This window comes from Peromyscus maniculatus, chromosome 2 (assembly GCF_049852395.1).
Source record: "Peromyscus maniculatus bairdii isolate BWxNUB_F1_BW_parent chromosome 2, HU_Pman_BW_mat_3.1, whole genome shotgun sequence".
Taxonomy (NCBI): domain Eukaryota; kingdom Metazoa; phylum Chordata; class Mammalia; order Rodentia; family Cricetidae; genus Peromyscus; species Peromyscus maniculatus.
The window spans coordinates 79,107,653-79,119,569 of record NC_134853.1 but is presented as its reverse complement, the minus strand read 5'-3'; the positions used below and the strand labels follow the sequence as shown (position 1 = coordinate 79,119,569).

Genomic DNA, 11,917 nt, shown 5'->3' with positions numbered 1-11,917 from the left:
AAAGCCCATCCTGTATTAGCCAACAGTCCAGGTCACCAAGAAGAGCCACATGAGCTGTAAAAGCCCAATTCTCCACACCAAGTTACACTTACCATAAATGATGTTTAAAGAAAACTAGAAACACAGGAGGAAAGCTTGGAACCTAGAAGCAGATTCCCCATCACCTTCCAAACCCTCCCTCTTCTACTGCATCAAAAGCTGTTCTCAGGGTGCAGGGGAAATAGCTTTTCATCTTACCTCTTTGCCCTACTATATGGTGAACATGCAAAACAGAATACAGAAGACCTGTTGCCAAGGGAAAGAAGACTTCAGACAACCATGCAGATCCAAGGTCCTGCTGTCATGACTTTGGGTTTGATTCAACATCTTATCAACCAAGATCTCATTAATGTTCAAGAAAACCATGATTGTGTCTTGGTTAGGTTTTACTGTCAACTTGATACATTCTAGAACCACCTGGGAAGAAGGAGCCTTGACTGAATTGTATTGATTAAGTTAGCCTGTGGTCAAGTGTATGAGAAATTATCTTGATTATTGACTAACTGGGGGACGGGCATTAGCCCACTGTGGGCAGCACCACCCCTAGGGAGGTGGGCCTGAGCTGGATAAGAAGATTACCAAGAGCACTCTAGAGAGGGAGCTAGTAAGAAGTGTTCCTCCAGGGTTTCTGCCCCAGGTTCCTGCCCTGCTTTTTCTCAGTGATAGACTATGACCTGGAAGTGAAAACTGAAACAAACCATTTCCTCCCCAGATTGTTTTGGCCAAAATGTTTTATCATAGCAACAAAAAGCAAACCAGAACAATCTGCAGTGGTCAGCCACTGGGACCATCCCAGGCTGGTGAACTCGAAGGGAAACTGAGAAGCTCTGAGAAGGGAAAGTTTCTCATTGTGTCTCTTAATATTGACCACAGCATCCAGAAATGAGAGTTCCCACTGAAGAACAGACCCAGAGGAAGCCAGGCTGGCCACAGAGGACGTCAGAGCTGAGGTGTCCTTGTTGTCCCCATCGTCTGTGCTGTGTTCCTGGTGGTGTGTGCTCTACACTAGTCATTGAAATGCTTGTCTCCATCATCTGTGCTGTGTTCCCGGTGGTGTGTGCTCTACACTAGTCATTGAAATGCTTGTCTCCATCATCTGTGCTGTGTTCCTTCTGGTGTGTGCTCTACACTAGTCATTGAAATGCTTTGCTTTCCTGTCTTCCTTTTCCAAGAGGGAACTTTTACTGCATTTATTTTTTTCTTTCTCTATGGTTGTGTAGATATGTGTAAGGGAAGAAGTGGGAGAAGGTTATTTAACCATGAATTTCTAGATCCAAGGACTGGAACTATCTATATCAAACCTGAAATTTAATAACAGAAAACCTGTCCTTGGAGACAACAGAAGTAGAAGAAACTGAGGCAACACAGGAATTAAAAGCTGTGGCTCTGGAGTCATATTGCTGATTCTACTGTCTACTTAGCAGTTGAGTGACTTTGGGCAATTTATACCTCTTCTCTGTTCCTCGGTTTCTATATACATACATGCACACATATGTGTATCTATTAGGAGTGGGGATAAAAGTAGCAGCCGGGCAGTGGTGGCGCACGCCTTTAATCCCAGCACTCGGGAGGCAGAGCCAGGCGGATCTCTGTGAGTTCGAGGCCAGCCTGGGCTACCAAGTGAGTTCCAGGAAAGGCGCAAAGCTACACAGAGAAACCCTGTCTCGAAAAACCAAAAAAAAAAAAAAAAAAAAAAAAATAGCAATACCTAACTTATCATATAGGATTATGCAATCTTATAGAATTGCATAAATTGATACAAGTAAACAATTATCATGACTGGCATAAATTAAGTTTTAACAAAGGCCATTCATTTCATGATTCTCCCCTCTGGAATATATATGAATGTGTGCTTAGTGTTAGATGTTTTTACTACATTTGGTGGGAGTTCTATGTATTTATGCTGGACCATGGAAAAGATGGAACTATGTTCTTTTTCTGGTAACAGAATACTTCTTTTTTTTTCTTTACAGAATTATTACTTCTCATGTATGTGGGTTGAATAGGGATGACCCTACCATCACCTTTGGGGTCCTCCAGCATGGGGCTGGTGACATATTGCACAGACTTGTAATATTAAGTGTGATAGTGTAATAAGGTACCAACAATGCTGAACACATTATAATGGATCCAAAGTCTCAGGACTCCCCATTGCTGCTGCTTCTGTCACTGAACCTGGAATTCAACAATGGTAAGAGAACCAAGAGTCAGGGATATATTGTCCCACATCATATACTCCTTGACCCCTGCCTGACCTTTTATTTCCCAGGACAGCTGGCCCCGGTAAATGTTCTAAAGCACACTTTAAATTCTGGTGTGGGGAGCGGGTAAAGACTGAGAGTTAAGTGGGTCGCTCTGAAGCTAACATAGTCTAATTGCCCACATTCCGGTCTTTTCATTATTTCTACCATGTTCTCCTTCTTTCCTCTGGGCCTTTGTTCAATCTGTGCCACCGCCCACAAGCCCCTCCCTCCTCTTCTTCCTCTATTCAGGGCTTAATTAATTTGAAGCTGCAAAACCAGCTCTTCCCTCTCTCCTCTTCGACCTTCTTCACCCCACTTTATCATTTCAAATGTACAAATTGTTCTTCCCTCATATCTCTATAATCAGAATTAGCTGACTATAACCCATTTGGGAAAATCCCGCCTTTCCAACATGCTTTTGTAAACAAATAAAGTTTTATTGGAATGCAGCCATGCCTGCATGAGAGTGGCTGTGTTCAGGCTTTAGGAGCAGAGTTGAGTAATCACAGCAGTGATCTCATGGTCTACATTGCCTAAATGTTTACTACCTGGTCCTGCACAGAGGATGTTTGCCAGCTCCTACTGAAGAATGTTGGCACTGCTTAGGACATCGCTCAAAATACAGAGGCTTGGGTCACCTCAGGCCCTAGAATCAGGCTCGGTGGTTTAACAGTCTCAGGTGGCTTCCTGTGCTTCTCTGATTTTTTGCTTAGGGCAAGCAAGGAACCCTGAGTCAGTGCCCAGTGTGGGGTGTAAGTGAGGAAGTTCTCTGACAGGAGCTGACTGAAAGTGATGAGGAAAGCCATTGCCTCCATAGTGTTTCTCAGAGTGTGGTCCCCAGACCCCACTGCATCTACATCTCAAAGGCCCACCATATTAGTGACCTTTGCAAAGCTGTTACCAAACACCTAACCCAAACTCCTTAGGGAAGAAAGCATTGGTTTTGGCTCATGGTTTCAGAGGGTCCAATCCGTAGTTACTTAGTCCCCTGTTCTGGAACAGGACTCCATGGCAGCAGGAGCCTGTGGCAGAGGGCAACCGTCCATATCACAAAACCAGGAAGCAGAAGCAAGCTCAGAAGCAGTGGAAGAAAATACGTCCTTTAGGACCTGCTTCCTCTAGGGAGGCCCCATCTCCAAGCTGTCACAATGGCTAGGGACCAAGTGTCCAAACAAGGAATCTGTGGGGCACATTTCAGATTCAAACCATAGAAAGCAACTGCTAGAAACGTTGTCATGTGCTCAGCCATTGGCGCTTTAATGAGCCCTTCAGGTGACTCAAACGCAGGTGGGATACAGGCGTCCCACACTCAAAGGTTCTTTACTTTGTTTTAGGATAAGGGCCTAGTTATCAGCATGTAGACATTTTTTTTTTTGATTTAATAAAGTTTTATGTTTCCAAATGTACAGCTGATTGAACCTGTTCAAGCATCTTCGACAGCAGCTGGGGCGTCTCCACCTTTTGTGTTTCTGGTGTAAATTGCTTGGGCTCTGTGCTTTGAAACCAGCTTGATAAGTCCTTTACTAAGTAGCTCCTGAAGGGCTGCCCTGGCCAAAGAACCACAAATCTTCAGTCTCTCGGAGACCACAGCTGGAGTGATGAGCTTGTAGTTGGGAACCTCCTTACAGAGTTTGTCGTATGTAGCTTTGTCAAACAGGACCAGATTGTTGAGCTTGTCCCAAACTTTGCATTTGGACCACTTCTTCTTTTTGGCCTTGCCACCAGGCTTATTTACTGGGTCTTTGTCTTTTTTGGCCGACTTTCCGGCATCTTTCTTCTTGTCATTCTTGGGCGGCATGATGAAGCTCGGAGAGTGGCGACAACCACTGCAGCCTCCCTAAGATGTCAGAAAAAAAAAAAGCAGCATGTAGACATTTTAATCCTCCATTTCTAGCCAGGATCTGTTTTCAATCCTCTAAATTCAATGAGTGCTCACTGAGTGCACAATAGACCTAGGCACAGAGCTAGGTCTACTGCCACGGCTCCCTTGATAGTTACACAAATAAGACAAGGTCTCTGCTTCTGAAATGACCACCAGCTGATAGAGTAGCCATAGTGTGAATCAATGAACTCCAGGCAGGCTAATATCTGGTGTGATGGTAGTAGCCTGGAGCCCAAAGGAAGGTGGTAGAGTCATTGAGGAGCACAGGTAGAATGCCAGAAGGAAGAACTAGTTGAGCTAAGTCTTTGTTTTTGTGTGCATGTGTTTTTTTGTATGTGTACAAATGTGAGCAGGTGTGTGTATGCACGTGCTTGCAGAGACCAGAGGTTGGTGCCAGGTGTGTTCTTCAATCACTCTTTACATTGTTTTAACTTTTGCACGTTTAGAGATTTATTTTGTTTTATGTAAATGAGTGTTTTGCCTGCATGCGTGTCTGTTTACCGCATGCATCCCTAGTGCCTGCCGAGGTCCGATGCGAGCGTTAGAGGACCGGCTCCTCTGGAACTGGAGTTATGGACAGTTGTGAGTGCCGTGTGGGTGCTGGGACTCGAACCTGGGACAAAACAAGTGCTCTTAACCACTGAGCCATTTCTCCAGCTCCCACACTGTTTTTTGAGACAGAGTCTCTCATTGGCTTGGAACTCACGGATTTGGCTAGACTGGTTGACCATCAAGGCCAGGGGTCCTCCTTGCGGTGCCTTCCTAGCACTGGGCTACACTCATGACACTACACCCAGCTGCTACATGGGTGCTGGTGACTGAACTTGGGTCCTTCTGCTTATACAAGCAAACTCTTTACCAAGAGCCATCTCCCTGATCTTTTTTTTTTTTTTTTTTTTTTAAAATAAAACCTTTGGTCGTATCTCTAGGTGGCCAGGAATTCACTATGTAGACCAGGCTGTGTTTGAGCTTGTTGCAATGTTCCTGCCTCCCAAGGCCTGGGATTACAGCTGTGTGCCACCCCTACTGAGTGAGCTGAGTCTTGAAGATAAGGAAAATGTTCTGGGGAGGGGGGCATTTCAGGCAGAGAAATTAGCATGCACAAAGGTACTGGGTCAAAGGGCAGACCCAAATGAAACTACTTCATTGGGAAATTCCAAGATGCTTCATGTAGATGAAGTATCAGAATTGAAATGATGAGTGTGGAATCTGAAACTGGGCAGGTAGCCCCTGGAGATGCCTAGCTCACAGGAAAGGCCTCAAAATGTGTACCTGATGTTTAGTGCACCGAGTCTTTGTGATAAGATGGCTCAGTATCTAGACTTGTCTTCAAACCTAGCAGCCAGATGCAAACACCACTCTGGCCAAAGGAAGAGAAGAACTACTTGGCAGAAATTCATGGAAGCACGGAGCTTCCAAGGTCTGTGAAGGGAAGACAAGACTGCATCAACCTGACCATAGAAACGCCACACCCACAGTACACAGACAACTCGATGTCCCCCATCCCCCTCAAAGTAAGCGGCACTACCCACCCCACCTTGCCGAGAGGCTTCTGCCTCTGTGCTCCTCACAGCCGGACGACGTTGGCAGAGCCGCTCTGTCTTGCCGCCGGGAGCCGGCACACAGCTGCCGAGTTTCTTCCCCCCCTCACGTTAAGCTGGAACATTCTGCACTTTTTTTCTCCAACTCTTTCAAAGCAAGTCATTTTCCTCCTTTGGAAGGACGCCCATTGTTCCTGTGACATTAAAGATAGGTCTTCAGTGTTTTCTTTTAAGGCAGCAATTGGTGGAGTTAAGCTGTATTATGGGGACTAGTCAGGAGGATACAACATTATACAAAGAAATGACGTGAGACAAAAATTGCTCTCTTCAGCCTTCCCAACCTCTCCCGCATGCAGATTTCAAGGCAGTGTGCTGCCGTGGCGGGACTGGGCTAGGGGAGGAATTGGAAGGGAGGGGTGGTGTGGGGGGGCCTCTTCGAAGCACCCTTCCAGGCGCTGGGGAAGCTGCGTGGTTCTGGAATTGGTGATGGACGGTGTGTCAAAGGGAGGGAAGCCTGGGTGGCAGGAGACGAGAGAGGAATGGCTTTCTTGCTTTGTTTTTCTTAGGAATTTCTTAGGAAGAGTTACTCCTCACTGGGAATTGTGGGGTGATGTCTGGCTAAAGAACTCAAGGCCTCTCCTTTCCCAGGGAGATCCACACATTCATTTCCCAGAGACTTTTCCTGACAATGGCATGGTTCAATGTTACTATTGAAATGGGGCCCTATCTAAATTCTGACTCTAGACATTGCTTATGGAAGACATCATTTCTTCTCTCATTCATTAGTTCAATTTGGCTATGGCCTCTGGTCCCCACTCTTACTAAGTGAGTGAGCTCGGGAAAATCATTTAAATTACTTCATGCCTCCATTTCCTCTTCTGCAAAATGGGAATATGTGTTGGATGCAGGAATGTGTGACCTTTTGATGTTGGACATGATGCTGTCATCTACATAGTCCATGTTTGAGAGTCACACAAATGAGTTATAACATAAATTACAAAAATATCTCGGAATGGCTCAATGGGTCACGAGCTTGCCTGATGAGTTTGATCCCTGGAACCTATGTGAACGTAGAAGGAGGGAACTGACTCCACAAAGTTGTTTTTTGGTCTCTCCATAGAAATTGTGGCATGTGTATGCCCCCCCCATCATGCACACACATACATACACAATGATAGTAAATAAAATGTTTAAGTCTCACAACTACTAAATATTCGTGTGTGTGTGTGTGTGTGTGTGTGTGTGTGTGTGTGTGTGTGTTGGTACATACACATTAGTGCTTTGTCAGCAGAGGTCAAAAGAAGGAGTCCTCTTTCCTAGAGCTGGAGTTACAGGGTCCTTCAGAAAACCACCAAGCAATCTTAACCATTGCGCCATCTCTCCAGCCCCGAATCTCATAATATTTTAAGGAAATTTACAGATTTGTTTTGGGCTGCATTCGTAGCTTACAGGTATCATGTCACCGCTTGGTACGTGCTAAAGTAGAGTTTCCTTACACGGCTCTTGCATGTGTTAAATAATACAATGCTTACACTAACTGTGGTTCTCGGCAGCTTACACTCTTTCTAAACGTTGGTGTATGCTGCTGATTTCACCGTCGGCAGTCTATGGACATTCACTAAACACCGCTGCTACTCTTCTGGCCTCTGAAGAGAGGATGAGGAACGGAACAGGAATCTCCCAGTGATCTGTGGAGGAGCTGAGCAGGCTGTGACAGATTGCTGTTGGGAATGAAAGCTGGAAAGGGATGAGCACTGGCTACCAAGCAGATGAAGGAGGAACAGCCAGGCAAAGCCAGTGAGCAGAGGCGAGGCGATTCCTCTGCTGACTTGGTGGATGAACCCTGCACAATAAGATGGTGTTGAGTCCCCAAGTCAGCCAGGGGACTTTTTTTTTTTTTTTTTGAGACAGGGTTTCTCTATGTAGCTTTGCGCCTTTCCTGGAACTCACTTGGTAGCCCAGGCTGGCCTCGAACTCACAGAGATCCACCTGCCTCTGCCTCCCAAGTGCTGGGATTAAAGGCGTGCGCCACCACCGCCCGGCATGGGGGACTTTTTTTTGCCAGAGGAATGAACCTGTGCCAAGATATCGAAAGCATGAGGCCAGGGGCAGGGGGTGTGGGGAGGGCTATGCAGTGGGGAGATGTAGAGGGTGGGGCTGGAAGTTCCAGCTAGCCCTTGGGGTGTGTTTCAGAGGTAGATGAACGGCTATGCAAGGTGAACTTTTGTAGAGTTAGCTTCCCAAGGAAATGCTGATTTGTTGGTTTGCTTGTTTTGAAATGATGCCATATAGTCCAGGCTGGCCTCTAATCCACTATTTGAACCAATGATGAGCTTGAAGGTCTGATGCCCTTCTCTCCCCATCTTGAGGGCTGCAATGGTTGGCATGCGCCCCTCCCAGCATGCCAAGTTTATTTGTTTATGTAGTACCCAGGGTTTTGTGCAAGCTGGATAAGTATGCTACAAACTCAGCTGCATATCCAGCCCTTGTTTTTGGTTGTTTGAAAACTCATCTCGGGCTGTGTTTCAGTCTTCCAGGCTGGCTTTGAACTTGGAGTGATCCTCCTGCCTCAGCTTCTTGGGTACTAGGTTTTAAAGGGAGTCCTTAGACATTTTCCTGACTCTAGGGGCTATCTCCGTTAGAAAACTTTCCTCTCCCATAGGAAGGCTATGATAAACAAATCAAGGAGTTGACTGACAGGCAGGTGGTGGGGGATATCCAAAGGGACCAATGGCACAGGCTGTGTCCCTTCTCAGTCCTTTAACTATGGCCTTTGCGGGTCTAAGTCAGCTAACTCCTCTGTCTCCCTCGTTTTCACCAGACCCTGATTGGTTCCTGCAGAACTTTGCAGATGAAGGCCCTCGGCCCTGCTTGACGAATGAACGACTAACAGATTTCTTCATCTCTCTGTGGCTTTCTTCACTCATTTCCCAGAAGGAGTTGTGAGTTGCTTTCTCATCTCCCAGGTGTCATTTTTGCCTTGGGAGACCAGCTTCAGTTTCTGCAGTTTACGATGATAGAAAACACGAAGGAGGGAGGAAGAAGAAAAGGAGGAAGCTGTCTTCTCCTCTCCATGCTCACCTGGTCCGATTCTTGACTGCCCAGAGCAGAGGCTGTGTTCTACTCTGCCCAGCCAAGATGGCCCTCTCTCTACCAAACAGGAGGAAAGCTGGGTCCATGCCTAGGCCTCGAGGTCTCTCCCTTTAGTTTCATTCAGTTCTTTTGACCTCTTGGCTTTTAATATGCAGATTCAAAAGAAGAGCCTCAGGAACAAAAATCTCTCCAGTACCATGTAGATTATTCTGGAATTAGGCCACTGCTGTCAGTTTTATTTGGTGATTCCAGTTGGGTCTCCAAACTATACCTGTAATTTGGTGCACTCCGTGTATCTCAGGCTGTCAGAGAAATGCTGTAATTATTTTTCTAGGTGACAAAAAATTTTAAGGAATAGCTAAATAAATGGAGCTAAATTTAGAGTTCTGCCTCTGTACAATGGAATGTGGCAAGAGGCAGGGAAGAGATCTGTGGCTGGAAGAGAGAGAGTCTCACTTGTATCCAAAAGGTGGCAGCAGAAATTACCTCAATTAACTGAACAAGAGGCCAGGCCTCCTCTGCCAGCTCGCCAGGAACCCTGGCACACACCTTTTCCCTTTTCTGCCAGAATTCCAGGCCACTCTCCCCAAGCTGTCCCCAGCTCCATCTGCTGCTCCCGTCTGAGACTGATCCCCAGGCCCTCATCACCTCTTGCCTCCTCCTCCTCCAGCTCAGCATTCCAGAAGGAGCAGGGTCAGGAGTTCACAAAGCAAAGAAAGCTCAGCCCAGAGCCACCTACCAGGGAGCTCAGAGGGAAGAGGCCAGGGCCCGTGTCAGGCCCCCACCCACTCCAGGGACAACGGGGAAGGCTTTCCGCAAACTCACCGTCAGATCTCTGGTGAACATAAGATCCAATGCCTACAAGCTCTTCATCCAAGTTTTGTTTTTCATTTCATTTCATTTATTATTATAAGGCCTCATTGTGTAGCCCACACTACCCTGAACTCACCAAGTAGTCCAGGGTGACCTCATATTTACAATCCTCCTGCCTCAGCCTTCTATGTGCTGAGACTATGGGTGTATGCCTTTTTTTTCCCCCTAGCCTTTTTTTTTTTAAATGTATTTAGTTAGTTTTGATTTTCCTTGGCTTTTCGTTTCATTTCATTTTTTCTGTTTGTTTGTTTGCTTTGAGATGGTGTCTCACTGTGTAACCCTGTCTAACATAGTCTCTCCATGTAGTACTGTCTGACTCACGCTCCTGGCAACCTTCCTGAGTGCCGGGATCATGGACATGCGCCACCGTGCCCAGCTTCATCCTAGCTTTTGAATGCTGAGAGTGCTCTGTGCTGGATGTCTGTAAGTGGCGTGGGTAACGTAGTGCTCACCGGGGGCTCTAACTTTCTAGGTTTTGGTTTCACTGCCGTGAGCAGGAGACAAGCCCTGGCTGAATTCTGCTAACCTCCTCATGGAGATAAACATGATAAATGGCCGACAAATCTGCCTGGTTGGATGGGGAGGCATGGAGGAAGATCGGGCACGGTAAAGTACCCGAGTGACAGAAGAGGCTGTCCCAGCTTCCAGGAGGGCAGCCAGGGCCAGTCTGGCTGAGGAAAACATCGGAGTCAGCACCTGAAGGAGCCGAGCCAACAGCCCTGGCCTGTGGAGTAGGGTTGGACTGAGGCAGGAGGATACGTGAGTGAAAAGCCCCGGAAATGGGAAATGCTAAGCGGGCTCTCATAGACACAGGGTGAATCCTGGAGGAGTGTCACAAGAAGGGAGACACGTTTAAAAAAATAATTACCGTTTTAATTTCACTGTGGTTGTTTAGACTGGGGATAAGCAAGCTCTATGTGTTTATATTATAGTCACGAGCTAGGCGTAGTTTTTATGTTTTTAAGTGGTTAGGGGGAAAAAAATCAAAGAAGTCTATTTTGTGACATGTGAAAACTAAATGAAATTCAAATTTCCCAAGTGCTAAATAAAGTTTTATTGGAACAAAGCCATGCTCATTCATTTATATCATTTCTGTGGCTCCTTTTGTGCTATCATGGAGGAGCTGAATAGTCAGGATAGAGACCATATGGCTGTGAAGACTAAACTATTTACATTTTGGCATTCGACAGAAAATACTTATTAATTCCTGGTTTTTGCACTATAAGGAGGGTGACTATGCCTTAGTTTTGAGGTCAGGAATCCCTTTGGATGAGTGGGATGTTCCCCATTTCTAGGGGAGAGGCAGAAGTACCAACCCCCTTCAGAGACTTAGGAGATGTAATGAAATAAAGACTTGGTGACACATAGTGAGTGTTGGGTATTTGCAGCTCCCATAACGATTACATCTAGGAAAGTATGAAGGTAGGTGGAAGAATGCAACAGACTGGGGGATGCTGGTGTCCCCTGGGAAGTCATATGCTGTGGTGGTATCGGAGCCTTTAGGACCTAATTAGATGTAGATAAGGGTGGAGGTCTTAGAGTATGTGACCTTAAAAAAAAAAGACACTGAAGTGTACCCCTCTCCCCCAATCAAATGAGGATGAAAGAATTGACAGCCAGGCAGTCATCTGCAAACTAGGAAGTCAGTCCTCACCAGAACCCCACTGACATCTTCATCCTGGACCTTCATCTTCCGGCACTGTGAGAATCGGGTGTCCGTTGTTTAAATCCCTAAGCTATGCTAAGCTGTTACTGCACTCTGAGCTGACTAATACAAGAAAAGAACAATTGTCTTTTCCCGGGAAGTCAGAGAAGTGGTCACTTTTAGAGGAGAAATCAACATTTCCCAGGTGAAAAGACAGAACTCAATGCTCCCGCCCAGCACTGGTGGTGTGAGTGGGCATGTGGTGATTCAGAACGGAAGGGGGTTCTTGTCAGAGTAGGGATGGAGGCTGGAGAGGAAGGAAGCATTCAGTACCACTGAGACTGGAAATGCATGTAGTGAAAGGCCAGGTACCTAGGTCTCAAAGTGACCTCATGCGTTGAGTCTTGCCCATTTGATCTTTGAAGTGTTCCATTTTCTATCCCCCAAAGTCATTTCAGAGGGTGAAAAGCCAGCAAATGAGGACACCTGCTATTCTTTCGTGGTCACAGGCTAGCTAGCTAGTTCCCAAGCCCCTTCTCCATGGCCGGCAACCTGCTGATCGTGGAGACAGTGGAGAAGAGGAAAGATGTGGCCGGTGATA

At 46.3% G+C, this 11,917-nt stretch overlaps 1 pseudogene; it reads right to left on the bottom strand.

Annotated features, from left to right (window-relative positions):
• Nucleotides 1-3,646: 3,646 nt before the first annotated feature.
• On the bottom strand, nt 3,647-4,080 carry LOC102904264 (small ribosomal subunit protein eS25 pseudogene; annotated as a pseudogene).
• Between the last annotated feature and the right edge of the window lie 7,837 nt (nt 4,081-11,917).